Source organism: Phascolarctos cinereus, unplaced genomic scaffold, assembly GCF_003287225.1.
Source record: "Phascolarctos cinereus isolate Bilbo 61053 unplaced genomic scaffold, phaCin_HiC Scaffold_9;HRSCAF=440, whole genome shotgun sequence".
In the NCBI taxonomy this organism is placed as follows: domain Eukaryota; kingdom Metazoa; phylum Chordata; class Mammalia; order Diprotodontia; family Phascolarctidae; genus Phascolarctos; species Phascolarctos cinereus.
This window is the reverse complement of record NW_027556402.1, coordinates 142,776,800-142,790,282: the sequence shown is the minus strand read 5'-3', so window position 1 is coordinate 142,790,282 and position 13,483 is coordinate 142,776,800. Positions and strand designations below refer to the sequence as shown.

General features: G+C 38.6%; 1 pseudogene; it reads right to left on the bottom strand.

Moving 5' to 3' along the window:
* Nucleotides 1–1,312: 1,312 nt before the first annotated feature.
* LOC110217463 (nucleolin-like) lies at nucleotides 1,313–13,255 on the bottom strand (annotated as a pseudogene).
* Nucleotides 13,256–13,483: the final 228 nt, after the last annotated feature.

The window sequence follows — 13,483 nt, the reverse complement described above, 5'->3', positions numbered from 1 at the left end:
AAGACAAAAATAACCAGTTTCACTTTAATCATACACACATGCCTTCACAAACAAAATAAAATGCCCCTAACTAAAGGAAGAGACAGTTATAGAAGAACAAAGTGCTTTTCCCAGCATACGGTATCTATATAATCTAATGCTGCCGAATGTTTTGACAGGGAGGAGACTAGGCAAATCTACTTTTCTCAAATCTTATCCAAGTGACCATAGCTCTATCAATTTTAGTAGTTATATATTCTTTATCTTCCTGTCTCTGTCTCCTCAGACCTCTCATACCATAAATATACTCTTCTGTTTTTGGAGCAAACCACTAATTAAACAAGTGTCTTCATTCTATAGTTATCACTCTATCCGTAATAAGCTTCAAAAGAGCAAATCTTTCCTTTCAGTGTGTGAAATAGTTTCCAATCAACACACAACACATATTTATAGTGATGATACCAGAGAAAAATAGAAAAATAAGTGTGTTGCTCATGGCTAAAAATATGGAGTAAAAAATTAAAAAAAGAAAATTTAGACATCATATTCCTGAGAAATACTATTTTGGTATGGTTGCAGGTATGTGAATAATCTCTTCCTATACCAGGAGCCCATAGCCCTTCTAAGCACCAAGAATATTATTCTTTTTTAACTTGACTTTGTTCTGTAGTAGCTGGACATTTTGATATTTAATATTTTTTATTTATAGGAGAAAAAAGGAACCTAGAAGTAAAAGAACCACTTATCTCACTTTGTAGCTCTAAATTAACCACAGGAAAAGTCGGGAAATAGCATCAAAAATATCTTATTCTACCTTGCATAATTAAGCTAATGCATTTAGCCTAAAAGTCAAACAATAGACTTGCTGGTTTCCTTAGGAAATATGAAAAAGGAACTGCTATATTTTCTTTAAATTATGCATCAATAACTTTTGCGGTTGGTCAAAGGAGATTTTAAACCACAGAATTTCACCTTGTTTTCTTTTTGATTATGCCCTTGAAGACTTACAGAGAATCATTTCTGGGTTGAATTTCCCCAAGGAATCTGATGTAGAATCAGTCATTGAATTTGCTGGTAATCTAATTGTCTGATAAAAGCTTCCTTTGCTCTTTTAGACTATTGACCTTGGGAAAAGGTCTCAACCCTTTTCGTTTTGCACTTCTGATAGACATATTCCCTCAGATTGAAGGCTGGGTACTCCATAGCTATATCTCTCTGAAACTATTAGATGGACTATTTTTAGTTTGTCAGATGATCACTTTATGGTTTATATTTCACACCTGAGAAGGCACTTAGAGATTGTCTAATATAATCCCCTTTGATCAAAGTTTTCTCAGACTCTGCCACAAACCCCCCCTTGGCCTGTTTTCTCACCTCCTTGGCCACCAAATACTCCATGACCAGTGCTGCCACAACCATCACCTCCAAAACCACTGAGCTTGGCCCAGTCCAGAGTTTCCTTGTTTCAATCAATCTTCCCATCTTCTGTGGCCTCTTTCACAGTTTTACTATCTTCTTCCAAGGTGAAGTCCATAAAACTGATCCCTTTAGATGGCCCTGTCCTCCTCACTTCCTGACTCTGCTGGCAGCTACAAAGCTGTGAAGTGAATCTTTCATCGTTTCTTCTGTTGCATCTTTGGATAGACTTTTGATGAACAAAGTTTTGTAAGACTGGATCCTTGGAGCTGCCCTAATTATCTTCTGTGCTTTAGCTCCAACCTGAATGCTCTGCCTTCAATTTCTATACTGTTACAAGAATTCAAAGCTTTTTTTCCCCTGCCTTCCACAAAGGCAAATTCAATGAATGCTTAAGCTTTAGGTCAGCCTTGGTCGTTCTGGAGCAAGCTGATCGATGTCACCTTCTCAAACACTTACTGCAGATTTTCTTCAGTGGTTATTCAGCACCACCGTCTTTGAGTCAGCTGGAATTCCTGCTCTAGGAATTATTTTTCCTACCTCTTGAATTCTCTTGTCCTTGACTTTTTCTCCTTGTGTAGGCCAGAATGAGCCTGTGACTATCAATTTAGGATCCCTCTTTCTCTCACAAGGCCTTGTCCATTTCTGCTTCTTTCTTGAATTCAATGTAAGCAATTCCTTTGGGTCTCCCATCCTTGGTGTAGCCAGTCTAAACTCAGCAGCATCTTCAAACACTTCCTTGAATTCCTCCTGAGTTACTTTATAAGGCACATTCATGATGAAGAGTGTCCTTGAATCTCCCTCTTTTCTATTTATCTTTGCGTCTTTCAGTTTCATTTAACAGTCAAGGACTTTGGAGCTACCGAGTTCCAGAGCTTTTACCCATGTCTTTAGTGAATTCAAATTCCAGATAGCCAAACTTTATGGTGGCACCAATGGGGATGTCCACACTGATAAGTTTTTTTGTTTGTTTGTTTTGCAAATAAGTCTACGATACCAATTTTAAGCTCAGAAACAGTTTTGTTAAAGGTCAGGTTACAAGTGAAGAGGCTGAAACTGAAATTTGGAAGCTTTAGCTTCCAATTTCTTTTTATTGGTTTTGGGGTCTTTCTATTTCCCATTTCCTTTTACTCTTTCCTGGTGCTTTGATAGGCACTTCCTCCTCTTTATCTTCATCTTCCTCCTCCTCCTCTTTCTCCTCTGATTCCTTGGCTTTTCCAGTTGTTCCAGGGGCAGCTTTCACAGAATCATTTTTCCCTCTGGAAGGTGTAGAATCCCTAGATTCTTCTTCAGAATCATCCATATCCTCTTAATTCACATCATTATTATCTTCCTCCTCATCCTCTCCCTTCTCATAGTCTTGTTTAATAGAGATGCTCACATTTTTGTGACTTTGGGTGGCTCAAAATCTTCATCCTCCTTATCTTCATTGTCTTCTTCTTCAGATTCACTGACCTCTTTCTTGGCTTTTTTCCCCACTTCATTGCCTTTTTGTTTAAGGGGCTGCTGCTTTAGCTGGGGTGGCTCTCTTCTTTCCTGGTGAGATGACAGCTTTTTTGGGGTAGTCACTTTCTTGGCCTTGACCACAGCTGTCTTCTTACTGGGAGTCAGGACTGCTTTCTTGGAAAGTGTGGTGACAACAGGGGCTTTTTTACGTGGTGGTACTATCTTTGCTGGTGTAGCCCCAACCTTCTTGCTCTTCTGAAAGGCCGTGACATTGTCTCTACTGTCTTCTTCTTCTTCATCTTCTGACATGTCCTCATTCTTGCCATCTCCTTTGGGGAAGGAGACTTTTTTTTTTGACTAACCTTAATTTTTAGCAGCCTTCCTGAGCTTCACCACAGTGGTGGAATGAGACAAGGGGGTGGAAGGTTCATATCCATTAGCAGAGGCCCTGGCAATGTTGGCAGGAGGACTCCAATAGACCTTTGTTGGTGGAGACTTAGATGAAAAAAAAAGTTTATCTTTAAAATGTGGGGGTTGGATTAGAATAACCTCTAAGGCCCCTTCTGGTTCTATACCTGCAGTCCCATAATGCTATTAACTCCTTTGTTTCTCTGAAGAGAATCTTTAAGTAATCTTTTTTGTTTAGGTGAACTGTCTTTATGTCTTCTGGTTTCATTTATAGTAAGAATATCTATTTGGATGTGGTTCATCTTTTCTTGTATTATATATACTTGTTGGTTACTGGAGATATATCACACTTTGACAATGCCATCAATTAAACGGCTATTTTCAGGCAGTCTGAAACTCTTTGATTATTCATTCTCTACGTTCCCTTTTCTATCATCCCTAAGGAAGAGAAGAGAAGGGCTCTTGCAGGATTGAAGGCTGTTCTGTTATTTTATTTTTAATAGGTTGTCATGGAGGGAAAGAAATTGATAACCTAGTGAGTGACCTTCTGGTGATGAGACTCTCTGAACTTAGCAGAGTTAGTCCTCAACCATTATCAAAGCCTTTCTAGCTAGATTGAATGTACTAGAATTTGTACTCTGCTGCCATGACCTTCAAGAACCAAGGGTCACTTTGACACCAAAGTGGAGCACCAGAGTAGCATTTTTTTCCCCTGGCAAATACGTATATCTAAACTGTAACTTTTCCCTTCATGGGAAAATTAGGTTCTGTAAATAAAATATATTTTAAAATATTCACCAAAATGAGTTTGCCAGCAGTCTTCAGTTGAATTGAGTCAAGTTATTTTGTGGCCTCCAGATCTCAAAGACCACAGTGCCTCATGCAAAAAATTCAGCACTAAGAAATTACCCAAGTTATTATATAGGAAGTAAATGTCAGGCCCAAAACAATATACTCTATGAGGATCTGAGCCTCATCTTTCACTATGAAAGGGACCTAAAGCCTCTCTCACTCTGTTATTTTGGAATGATCAAGGAAGGAAATGGTTTTTAATTTGAGGCTATTGATTCTTAAGGAAGTGATTCTTAACATCTAGCAGTTATTGAGGCTGGGCATGAGGCCACGGCTAGCCCTGTGATGTGACTTCTTTGTTTTGGGCATTTTCCTCATTTAAAAAATCAGATAAGAGTCACTCAACAAACATTTATTAAGTTCCTGTTAAGTATACCACAGTGTGGTAGTCTTTGGAGAGACTGTTTTATAACCTAGAATGCATCATCCAGAAAGAGACTGACAGCTGGTAAAGACCTCAGAAGTCAACTAGCCTAATCCTTTCATTTTAAAATGAGGAAAGTAAGGCCCTGAGAGCTTGTCAAGGTCACCTAGGTAGTAACTGGCAGAGTCAGGATTGGAGCCCAAGACTTTTGACTCCAAATCTGTCACTATCATACTACTCAGATAAATTTAATATAAATTAGAATATCATAAGTATCTAAGAGAAATATAAAAGTCTTCGAGATCAGATGAAGGAGAGATGGACTTTGAGTGGAATCAGGGAATTTTTCATTCTGAAGGAAGAGGTATTTGCAGTGAGCCTTAAAAAATTAGTAGAGTATTAACATGAGGATATGGGGGAGGAGGACATTCCAGGTATGGAAAAGCATGTGTGCAAAGGGACTAAAAGTCAAGTCTGCTAGAACCCAAGAAAATGTGTAATGCTGAATTGTCCAGTTTGGCAGGAGCACATGAAGAGTTTAGCATAAAGGACATAATGGTAAGTTGAATCCAGATTGTGGATTTCCTTGAATGACATTCAAAGCAGTTTGGAATTTATTTGGTGGGCAAAGGAGAGTCACTGAAGGCTTTTGAGTGGTATAGTGACATTATCAGACATGTATAAGAAAATATATTTGGTATCAATGTGACAGAAGAGTAGGAAGAGGGGAAAAAACAATGGTGGAGGAACAAGTTGGGAGGCTATTGCAAAAGTCTAGGTGAAAGGTAATGAAAATAGTGTTGTGGCAGGAAGGGTCAGATTGGTGAAATATTACTCAGACAGAATTAATGGGGTGCCTTGTTCTTTTGGATATAAAGGATGAGAGAGAGTGATCACTAAAGGAAGGCTAAATAATTTCTAAGTCCCTGAAAGTACTAAAATTTTATGCCTATTTAATGTTGTTGTTCTAGGCCATTGTAGTAGAGGTAGTATAAAAAGAACTACAGATTATACAGAGGGTCTGGGTTCAAATCCTGACTTTGCCATTTACATACTGTATAACCATGGGAAAGTCATTTAAGACTTTGGGACTCAATTTCTCTCATAATCCATAAAATAAGGGGATTGGACTAGATGCCCTCTAAGGTCCCTTCTGGCTATAAATCCATGATCCTATGATCTTAGGAAGAAAATGACTTCCAAGTAATATATCTAATTCAGTACCAGTAATCAATCAAGTGTCAGCGGTTATGGTGGATGGTAGTGCCAGGTTTGGAGGAAGGAAATAACTTATTAGATGTGTGACCCATGACAAGTCATTTAACCTTGACATGCCCTAGACAACTCTGTGGGATTTTTCTAAGTCATAGACCATTGGTGGAAGGAGATACCATGCCTAGAGTTCCCTGACAAAATCAGTTGGCTAGAATTTATTAGGCATCTAAGTACTGATTATTGTACAAGGAATAGTATGCATATTCCTTCACCTGAAAAAGTGTTTAATTTGATTAGGGAGAGAGACAACTTAGCATTGTGGAAAGTGAGCCAGTCTTAGAGTCTGGAAAACCTGGCTGCAGGTTGTGTGACCTTGGGAAAATGACTGGTTCTCTCAATAAGTTGCAGAAGAGTTGCTGCAATGGGTACAGGGAATTTCCTTACCCAAGCTCTCAAAATAAAAAGGTAGTGGGAGGCAGAAGGAATGATGGGGAGTGATTTAGAGGGGAGCTGAAATAGGACAAAAACACATTAAATATAGTGAATACTATGTCTTATATTTCCCAGAAAGTTTACTCTGAGTTTCATGCCATGAAAATTTAATGCTTTCCCTTCTTTTCTTTATACTTTTCTCAAAGCTTAGGTTTGTAAAATGAAAGGTTTAGTCTAGTTGACTTCTGAGATCTCTTAGCAGTATAAACACTGCTCGAAACACCCCTTTACTCTCCTAATGTAGAGACTTCTTTGTTTTGAAATCTTTACTAATAGCATTTATACATTTGTCTTTATCTCTTTGCATTGCAAATTTCACATTTCCATTCCTACTCGTTAGGGAATCCCAGACTTGCCAAAGATTATGTTCTTTTCTCATCTCCACAGGACTCATATTTTATGTGTTCTCTGCTTTGCTGAGCATATTGAGGTTATGTGCCCATGGCTAGCTGTTGCCATCATGTGTAATCACAAAAGACTGTATTGGAGTACTAGCTAAGTCTTCAAAGAAATCAAACTTAAGACAAATTGAGATTCAACTGTTCTCACTGACAATTTGGCAGCTAATAAATCATCAGCTGGTATTACCTAGCACAAACAGCATGAACAAATTGACATCACTGACATGTTCATGTCTCTGGATGACAGCACATAAAGGAATAGGAGAGAATTCAACTTTCCCCAAAATAATAGATAGTCTAGAACCTTAACTAGTAATTTCTCCCAAGGGGCAACAAATTGCTGAAAAGTTAATAGAAGCTTCCCAGAGAATAGTAGAGATTTTTCTTCTTGGTGCATAAGTAGTTGGGGGGTTAGTAGGAACAACCCAAAAGGCAGTTTGGTTCTGGGTTCTGGGAAAGAGATGCCTCATTCTCCAGAGTCTATAGTGGAGAATCGTGAAGGACCAGGATGGCAGGCGCCATGAGCAGGATGCATGCCCTGTAGGGGAAGAAGTACATTTTCTGAGGAAGAAATCCTCTCCAACTCCATATTAGCACCCTGGAGTAAACCTCCATTTGCCCTTGCTGGTTATGGCTTTGAAGAGGCTCCCTTTATAGGGGAAAATTAATTAACTTTGGTTATCTCATTTCATCCTGTAGAAAACCACAAAAACCTATATGACTCAATTTCAGACTAGCCCAGTGGGAAAATGGAGAAATGCCCAGGTATCTTGAAGCTCACTTTTTCTTTTTTGGAGGTAAGATGGGGTGAACTATTATGTTTTTGTCCAAGATTTTATTTTATTCCTCATGGCTGAAAAGCCTTCTTTTATGAAAACTCTTCACTGACCTAGTGCCTTAGGCTTTTACTGGGCTCTCTTGGAGAAACAACAAGAATTATTCTTCTTCCTCCTCTACCTCTTCCTCCTCCCCCTTCTCTACTACTACTCTGACCCTTCCTCACCCTCTTGAAATCTTGAAGGAGATAATAATTCACAGTCAGGCTGCAGTTTCAGATAAAGACATAATTTTTTGTAAGACCTTGAACCTTACAAGCCAAGGTTATTATGGGATAGTTACTTGTCTCAAAGTAATTATAATTCAAAATGAGAGTGAAAGCTAGTCTTGGATTCCTGGTCTCTCAGCCAAAGTTTCTAACCCACAGAACAGCAGGGATCTATTGTGGACCTAGGAGAGTTACATCTTATTGAAGAATGTCACTTGATTCAGTTTGACTTTGCTGGGAATGCAATCTCTGAGCCATATTACCACATTGAGCTTGAGAACATTGGCCAGTATGTTTGTACTAATCAATGGAATTATTTTTGTGCCTTCTATGAGTGAGTTCCTTCCAAGATACTCAGAGTTTATGATCTACCTGTTTCTAGCTTTTTAAGCTTTTTTTAGAAAAGTCTGATTTTTCTGGGTTTGAGGTAGACCTGGCTTTGTGTGATACGTTGTTATATTTCCATGTTCCTAATTTGTTTTCTCCTTGGTAGGTTTACAGAAATAAATTTTCAAATCTCCTAGGTTGGAAAAATATCAAAGTATGAAGTGCAATCATATCATCAAGAAGAAACAAATAATGTCATGACATTTTAAATGACCCCAAAGCCCCCAATTTGTAGGACTTGAAGTAAAAACTTTACAAATCCAACAGCCTTGGGTCCATCTGGCCTATTGCTTGCAAATGGGAAGTCTGCTTTCTCAGGACATTTCAGCAGCATCTGTGAGGAAACTCCTTCCAGTAATATATGGTTGCAACTTATAACATCATAGATTTAGAGCTACAATGTACTCCAGAATTATAAAACCTAGTTCGAACCCCTCATTTCACAGGTGAGGAAAATGAATCCCAGGGAAGTTTAAAAGCCTTGCACAGGCTCATACAGGTAGAATCAAAGGCAGAATTTGAACCCAGGTTCTCTAACTACAGAGCCAATGTCCTTTCCTTTATCCATTACTTAAAATCTTAGAGAGTCATCTGCTACTTTCAGAGTTTGACTTTCTCATGTTCACACAGCTAGACTTAAACCCAGGCCTTCCAGACTGAAAGGGAGGCCCTCTCTCTGTTAGAACAGACTGCTTTTCATTTCTACTATTACTGTCCTTTCAATGTTTGTGTTTCTTTTCTTATTGACTGTTTGTAGCTTTATTCCATGTAGCAGTTACGGTCTGATTTTTTTGATTCATACTGAGTTGGTAGAAAACCTGTAGCTAGAACAAAAGGTAGCCTGTAAAATGCTTTTTTGCAAAATGTGATAAAATGCTAAGACATGTTTTCAAAGTGCCAAATACCGTAAAATGTGCTGCTTTGCCCTGAGATTTCAAACTAAGGCTCATTTCTTAGCTAGTCATACATTTTCATAGGGTGCTAGCATGTTAGGGACACTATGGGACTTTTCACCTTCCTCTAAAGTATTACCCATCATCCATGGCCAGAGTTAGGCATCTGAGTGATAAGAATAGAGACAGGAACCAGCATGGCAAAGCCCATGTACTCTTCACTGCTCTAAACACTGTGAAGGGAAGCCAGGCTCAGTGTTTTGTGAATTATGGCTCAGCAGTCTTAATAATCTTCGAACATGCGGTTCTTCACGTGTTGGTTTATACTCATCACTTGGCCCAGGCATTGATTATTTGACGTCCAGCTAGTCAGGCAGAATAGATTTCCATGTCCGCAGCTAGTGACATTTTTGTATTTGCTTTCATTTTTTTTTTCTTTTTCAGCCTCAACTATATTTTACATGCTGCTGCTTTGTCTTCCCTGGTCTTTGTGGTGTCAGAGATAGTCAAGTTTCCCTTCCAGTTACCCTTACCCTAAAACAATTAATGGGTTAATTGCTTCTGGGTGAACTTGGTAAACCATACTTCCTGCATTTACAATGGAGCAATGAGGTAAGATGACTGTGTAAATTTATTCAGGTAGAAAAAATAGCTGGTGACTTTTTTTACACTTTTTTTGTTGTTGTTTTGTCTTGGTATTGCTCCCATGTAGGGGAAAGGAGGGAAATAAGAACTGCCATGGGCTGAAGTTGAGCAGCTTTTATGGAACAGTTCAGGAAGGAAATGATTAGAATTTTCCTATTTAGGGAAAGACCATAAACATCATTAAAACTCTGAATACATTTATTGGCTGAGATAGGAGAGGCAGAAAATAGTGTCAAAAATGCAAGGGGCAGCTAGGTGGTGCAGTGGATAGAGCACTGGCCTTGGAGTCAGGAGGACCTGAATTCAAATCTAGCCTCAGACCAAACACTTGACACTTACTAGCTGTGTGACCCTGGGCAAGTCACTTAACCCCAATTGCCTAAAAATTAAAAAAAAATTCAAGAAAGTCAGTGACAATAATTAAGAAAAGAGTGCAAAAGGTAAATGAAGACGTATTGTATAGGGTCACCCTACAAGTGTTCAAATTGCGATAGATAAAAGAAATAAGAATTCAACCAAGAATTTTTAAAATTTGCTGCATTCATCTGTCTTTCAAGTACCTTCATATGAGATTATTCTTCTTCTCCAGCCCCCTCTAAACTTGTTGTAGCTAGATAGCTCCTCTCCATTCTACCTGCCCTGCTCTTTATAGTAATCACCATATGGTCCTCACTTTTTTTTTTGGGAGGACAGGTATTAAGCAAGAATATATATTTTTTTCTTTCTCTGTTTACCAGTTCTACATAGGTGGCTTTGTGTGGAGAAGACTGGGAAAGGATAATGGAAGATGTAAGCATGTGGCAGTTGAAACAGAATACACTGGTTTACATGGAAAGCTTTACAGGGTCCTAGCTAAACACATCTTGAATTATTTTCACCTACATCCTTCCTTTGGCTATTACTGTTACCTGAAGGCGATCTCCTTTTGTGGGTGAGATGAGGTGGATTTGTTCACAAAGCCAAAGCCTATCTAGTTTTGTTTCTTTCTTTATTCCCCTCCCTTCCACCTTCCCCTCCACCTTTTGGCAGTTTGACCATAAGAAATTTTTATTCTTGTTGTTGTTTGTCTTTCATTCTAGAAAAAGGCCATGATACTATGGAGATGACATGACATGCAAATGAATTGGATTTAAGTGACAGAGGGCTGTGCAAAGTCACCAGCCTCACTTTCTCCTCTGGAGCCATCTGGGTCCACTGGTGAGATATAGATCAGGATGACTGGAGATGGCCTTGGATGCAGTGGGAGACCTTGGCCTTTTTAAGCTAAAGTCTTTAACAGGTCTCAGTCTGATTGAGGCAATGCCAATGGGTGGATTTGTTTGCAAAGCTAAGATCTATCTAGTTTTGTTTCTTTCTTTGTTTTCCTCCCTCTCACCTTCCCCTCCACCTTTTGGCAGTTTGACATATGAAATTTTTATTCTAGACTTAGGACTTCAATGTATCACTGGTAATTCCTCTTTCCCCTGCCTCTTTAATGTTCTTTCTTTGTAGGATTGGCCTCCTTGCCACCTTCTGTTCTCTTCCACATCTTTGGCTGCTAGCCATTTATTTGGCAAACATTTTAAGTGACTAATCTATTAGGCAATGAAGATGATAAAAAAAAGATGATTAAACATGGTCTCTGCTTGTGTGGAGCTCATACTCTAGGACAGGGGTTTGTTAACCTTTTCATGTGTCTTGTACCTCTTTGGCAGTCAGGTGAAGCCTATGGATACCTTCTCGGAATGTTTTAAATGCATAAAATATGAGACATAGGATTACAAATGAAATCCATTCTATTGAAATGCAGTTCTTACGGTATTGAAAAACAAACACACGCTATGAACAAGGTTCAAAACTTAATACTCGGGGGGAGGTGTTATGACACAAATTTTAAATAGAGAATAACAATATAATGCTGGATAGAATATGATGCAAAATATCAGAGAAGTCCAAAGACCATATTCAAAAATCCAAAGTAGAAAAGATTATTTCAGAGTGAGGGATTAGGGATAGCTTCACAAAGGAAATTAAATTTGCTATAAGGTATGAAGAATTCCATCAGGATATCAATAAATGGATATGGGACAGAGTGACTTATTGGCCCTTAGGATTATAATCTACCTCAGACACATGTCTTAGCCCAAGCATTTCCATAAGGTCCAGTCTGGAACGGCAATATGACAAGTCTTGCTTCTTCTTGCTATAGGCAACTGCTGCATGAGAGAGAAAAGCTAAGACAGTCATGGGGAATCACAGGACTTAGAGCTAGAAGGGATCAGTGCAGTGCTCTCATTTTGTAAATGAAGGATCTAAATACAGGCTTATGGGCAACTTGACCAAGGGAAAGGAATGTCTAAGGCGAGGAATGAGGAAAGCACTATTCCTAATATTGGACACATAATTGGAGAGTATTCTCATTGTTCTAGAGAGAGGCAGGCTATACCTTTCCCTAAGGGTCAAGTTTAGGGTATGTCTTCTCTAATATCATCAGCTGGAGCCACCATGAGCTCTGGACCCCATGTTGTTAGGTGCCAATGACTCACTCCAGTCCCATTTTACCATAAAAATTAGAAGGCCCCAAGACCTCTCCCCCTATATCATTGTCTCCCACTGGATTCCTTGAGTGGGGGTCCAACCATGAGTGAAGTAGCAAATGGGACTAAGGTGGAGAGACAAGGTCAGGACTGATTCCTATCCCTAGCTCTGTCCACATAACTATTTTTTAAAGCATCTCCAACCCATGTAGTTAGCAGACTGGAAGTAGCTATACAATGCCTATTTATGCTTTACAGTCTCTCCAAGGATTTCTATGTCATCAGAACTCTCCTGAAGTAGGTTCCTTAGTCTCTTCATATGGGTGTTCTGCATATACATCATCCCCATTTTATATGTAGAAATGAGTGTTATTCTTCAAAGTAGTTACCTTGGGAGATTATGGGCTTATTCTGACAATTTGTTCTTCGAAAACTCTGAGTCTATGCTCATGTGATTATTCATTTTAGGACCTCAGTTCAACTTCTGATTCTGTTTCTTGCTGTTTATGTATTAGACAAGTCACCTAACTTTACTTGGCCTCAGTTTCTTATATAAATTGAGGTTGCTGTTCTGGATGACCTAAGATCTTTTCAAACTCCAAATCTATGATTTTATGATTATATAATTAATTAATTAGTGAATAAATGGCTATATATAAATATATATGCAATATATTGACTATAATATAAAACCATAGTCTTTTTACAGTTAAAAGGTATAGTTGAAAGTGGGCTGGATTTGGAATCAGATGACCTGGGTTCAAATCCCAGTTCAGCCACTTACTAAATATGTCACCCTTGGATAAGTTGCTTAACCAGCCTCAATTTCCTTATCTGAAAAATGAGAGTGTTGGGCTGGATGCTTTCCAAGGTCCTTTATAGGTCTAAATGTATTATCCTGTGAAGAAAATTTTGCTAAAACCTATTCTAATCACTGAAGTTCTTTTAATGCATAATTAGTTATTTGTATTGTACTCGAAGATTTCCAAAACATTTTGCTCAAATCATTTGATCCTTGCAAGAGTTCCTGTGAGTTAAGTACCACAAATTTTATTTTCAACTTACAGATAAAGAAAGTGAGGCTTAGGTAAACATCTTTCCCAGAGTCATATGATGGGTAAGGTGTTGGAGATGGGATCTGAACCCTTTTTTCCTGCTTCCAGGTCCGGCACTACTTCTACTACAGCTTTCTGCATTCGCGTAGGGCACCATGCAAACATAACCATCCGGAGTGTTTGGAAGATTACATTTCTGTGTGGTGAACACAATTCTTTCTTCCTAGAATCCTTAAAATTAAATTCCTTTTAGGTTGTTCCTTTCCAATTGTGATATATCTCCAGGATCCTGGCATTCAACTCCCCAGCCCTCTGACCTCTTCCAGTTATAAATAGAGATCCAATGTATGCCTTTGACAATCTTTTCAT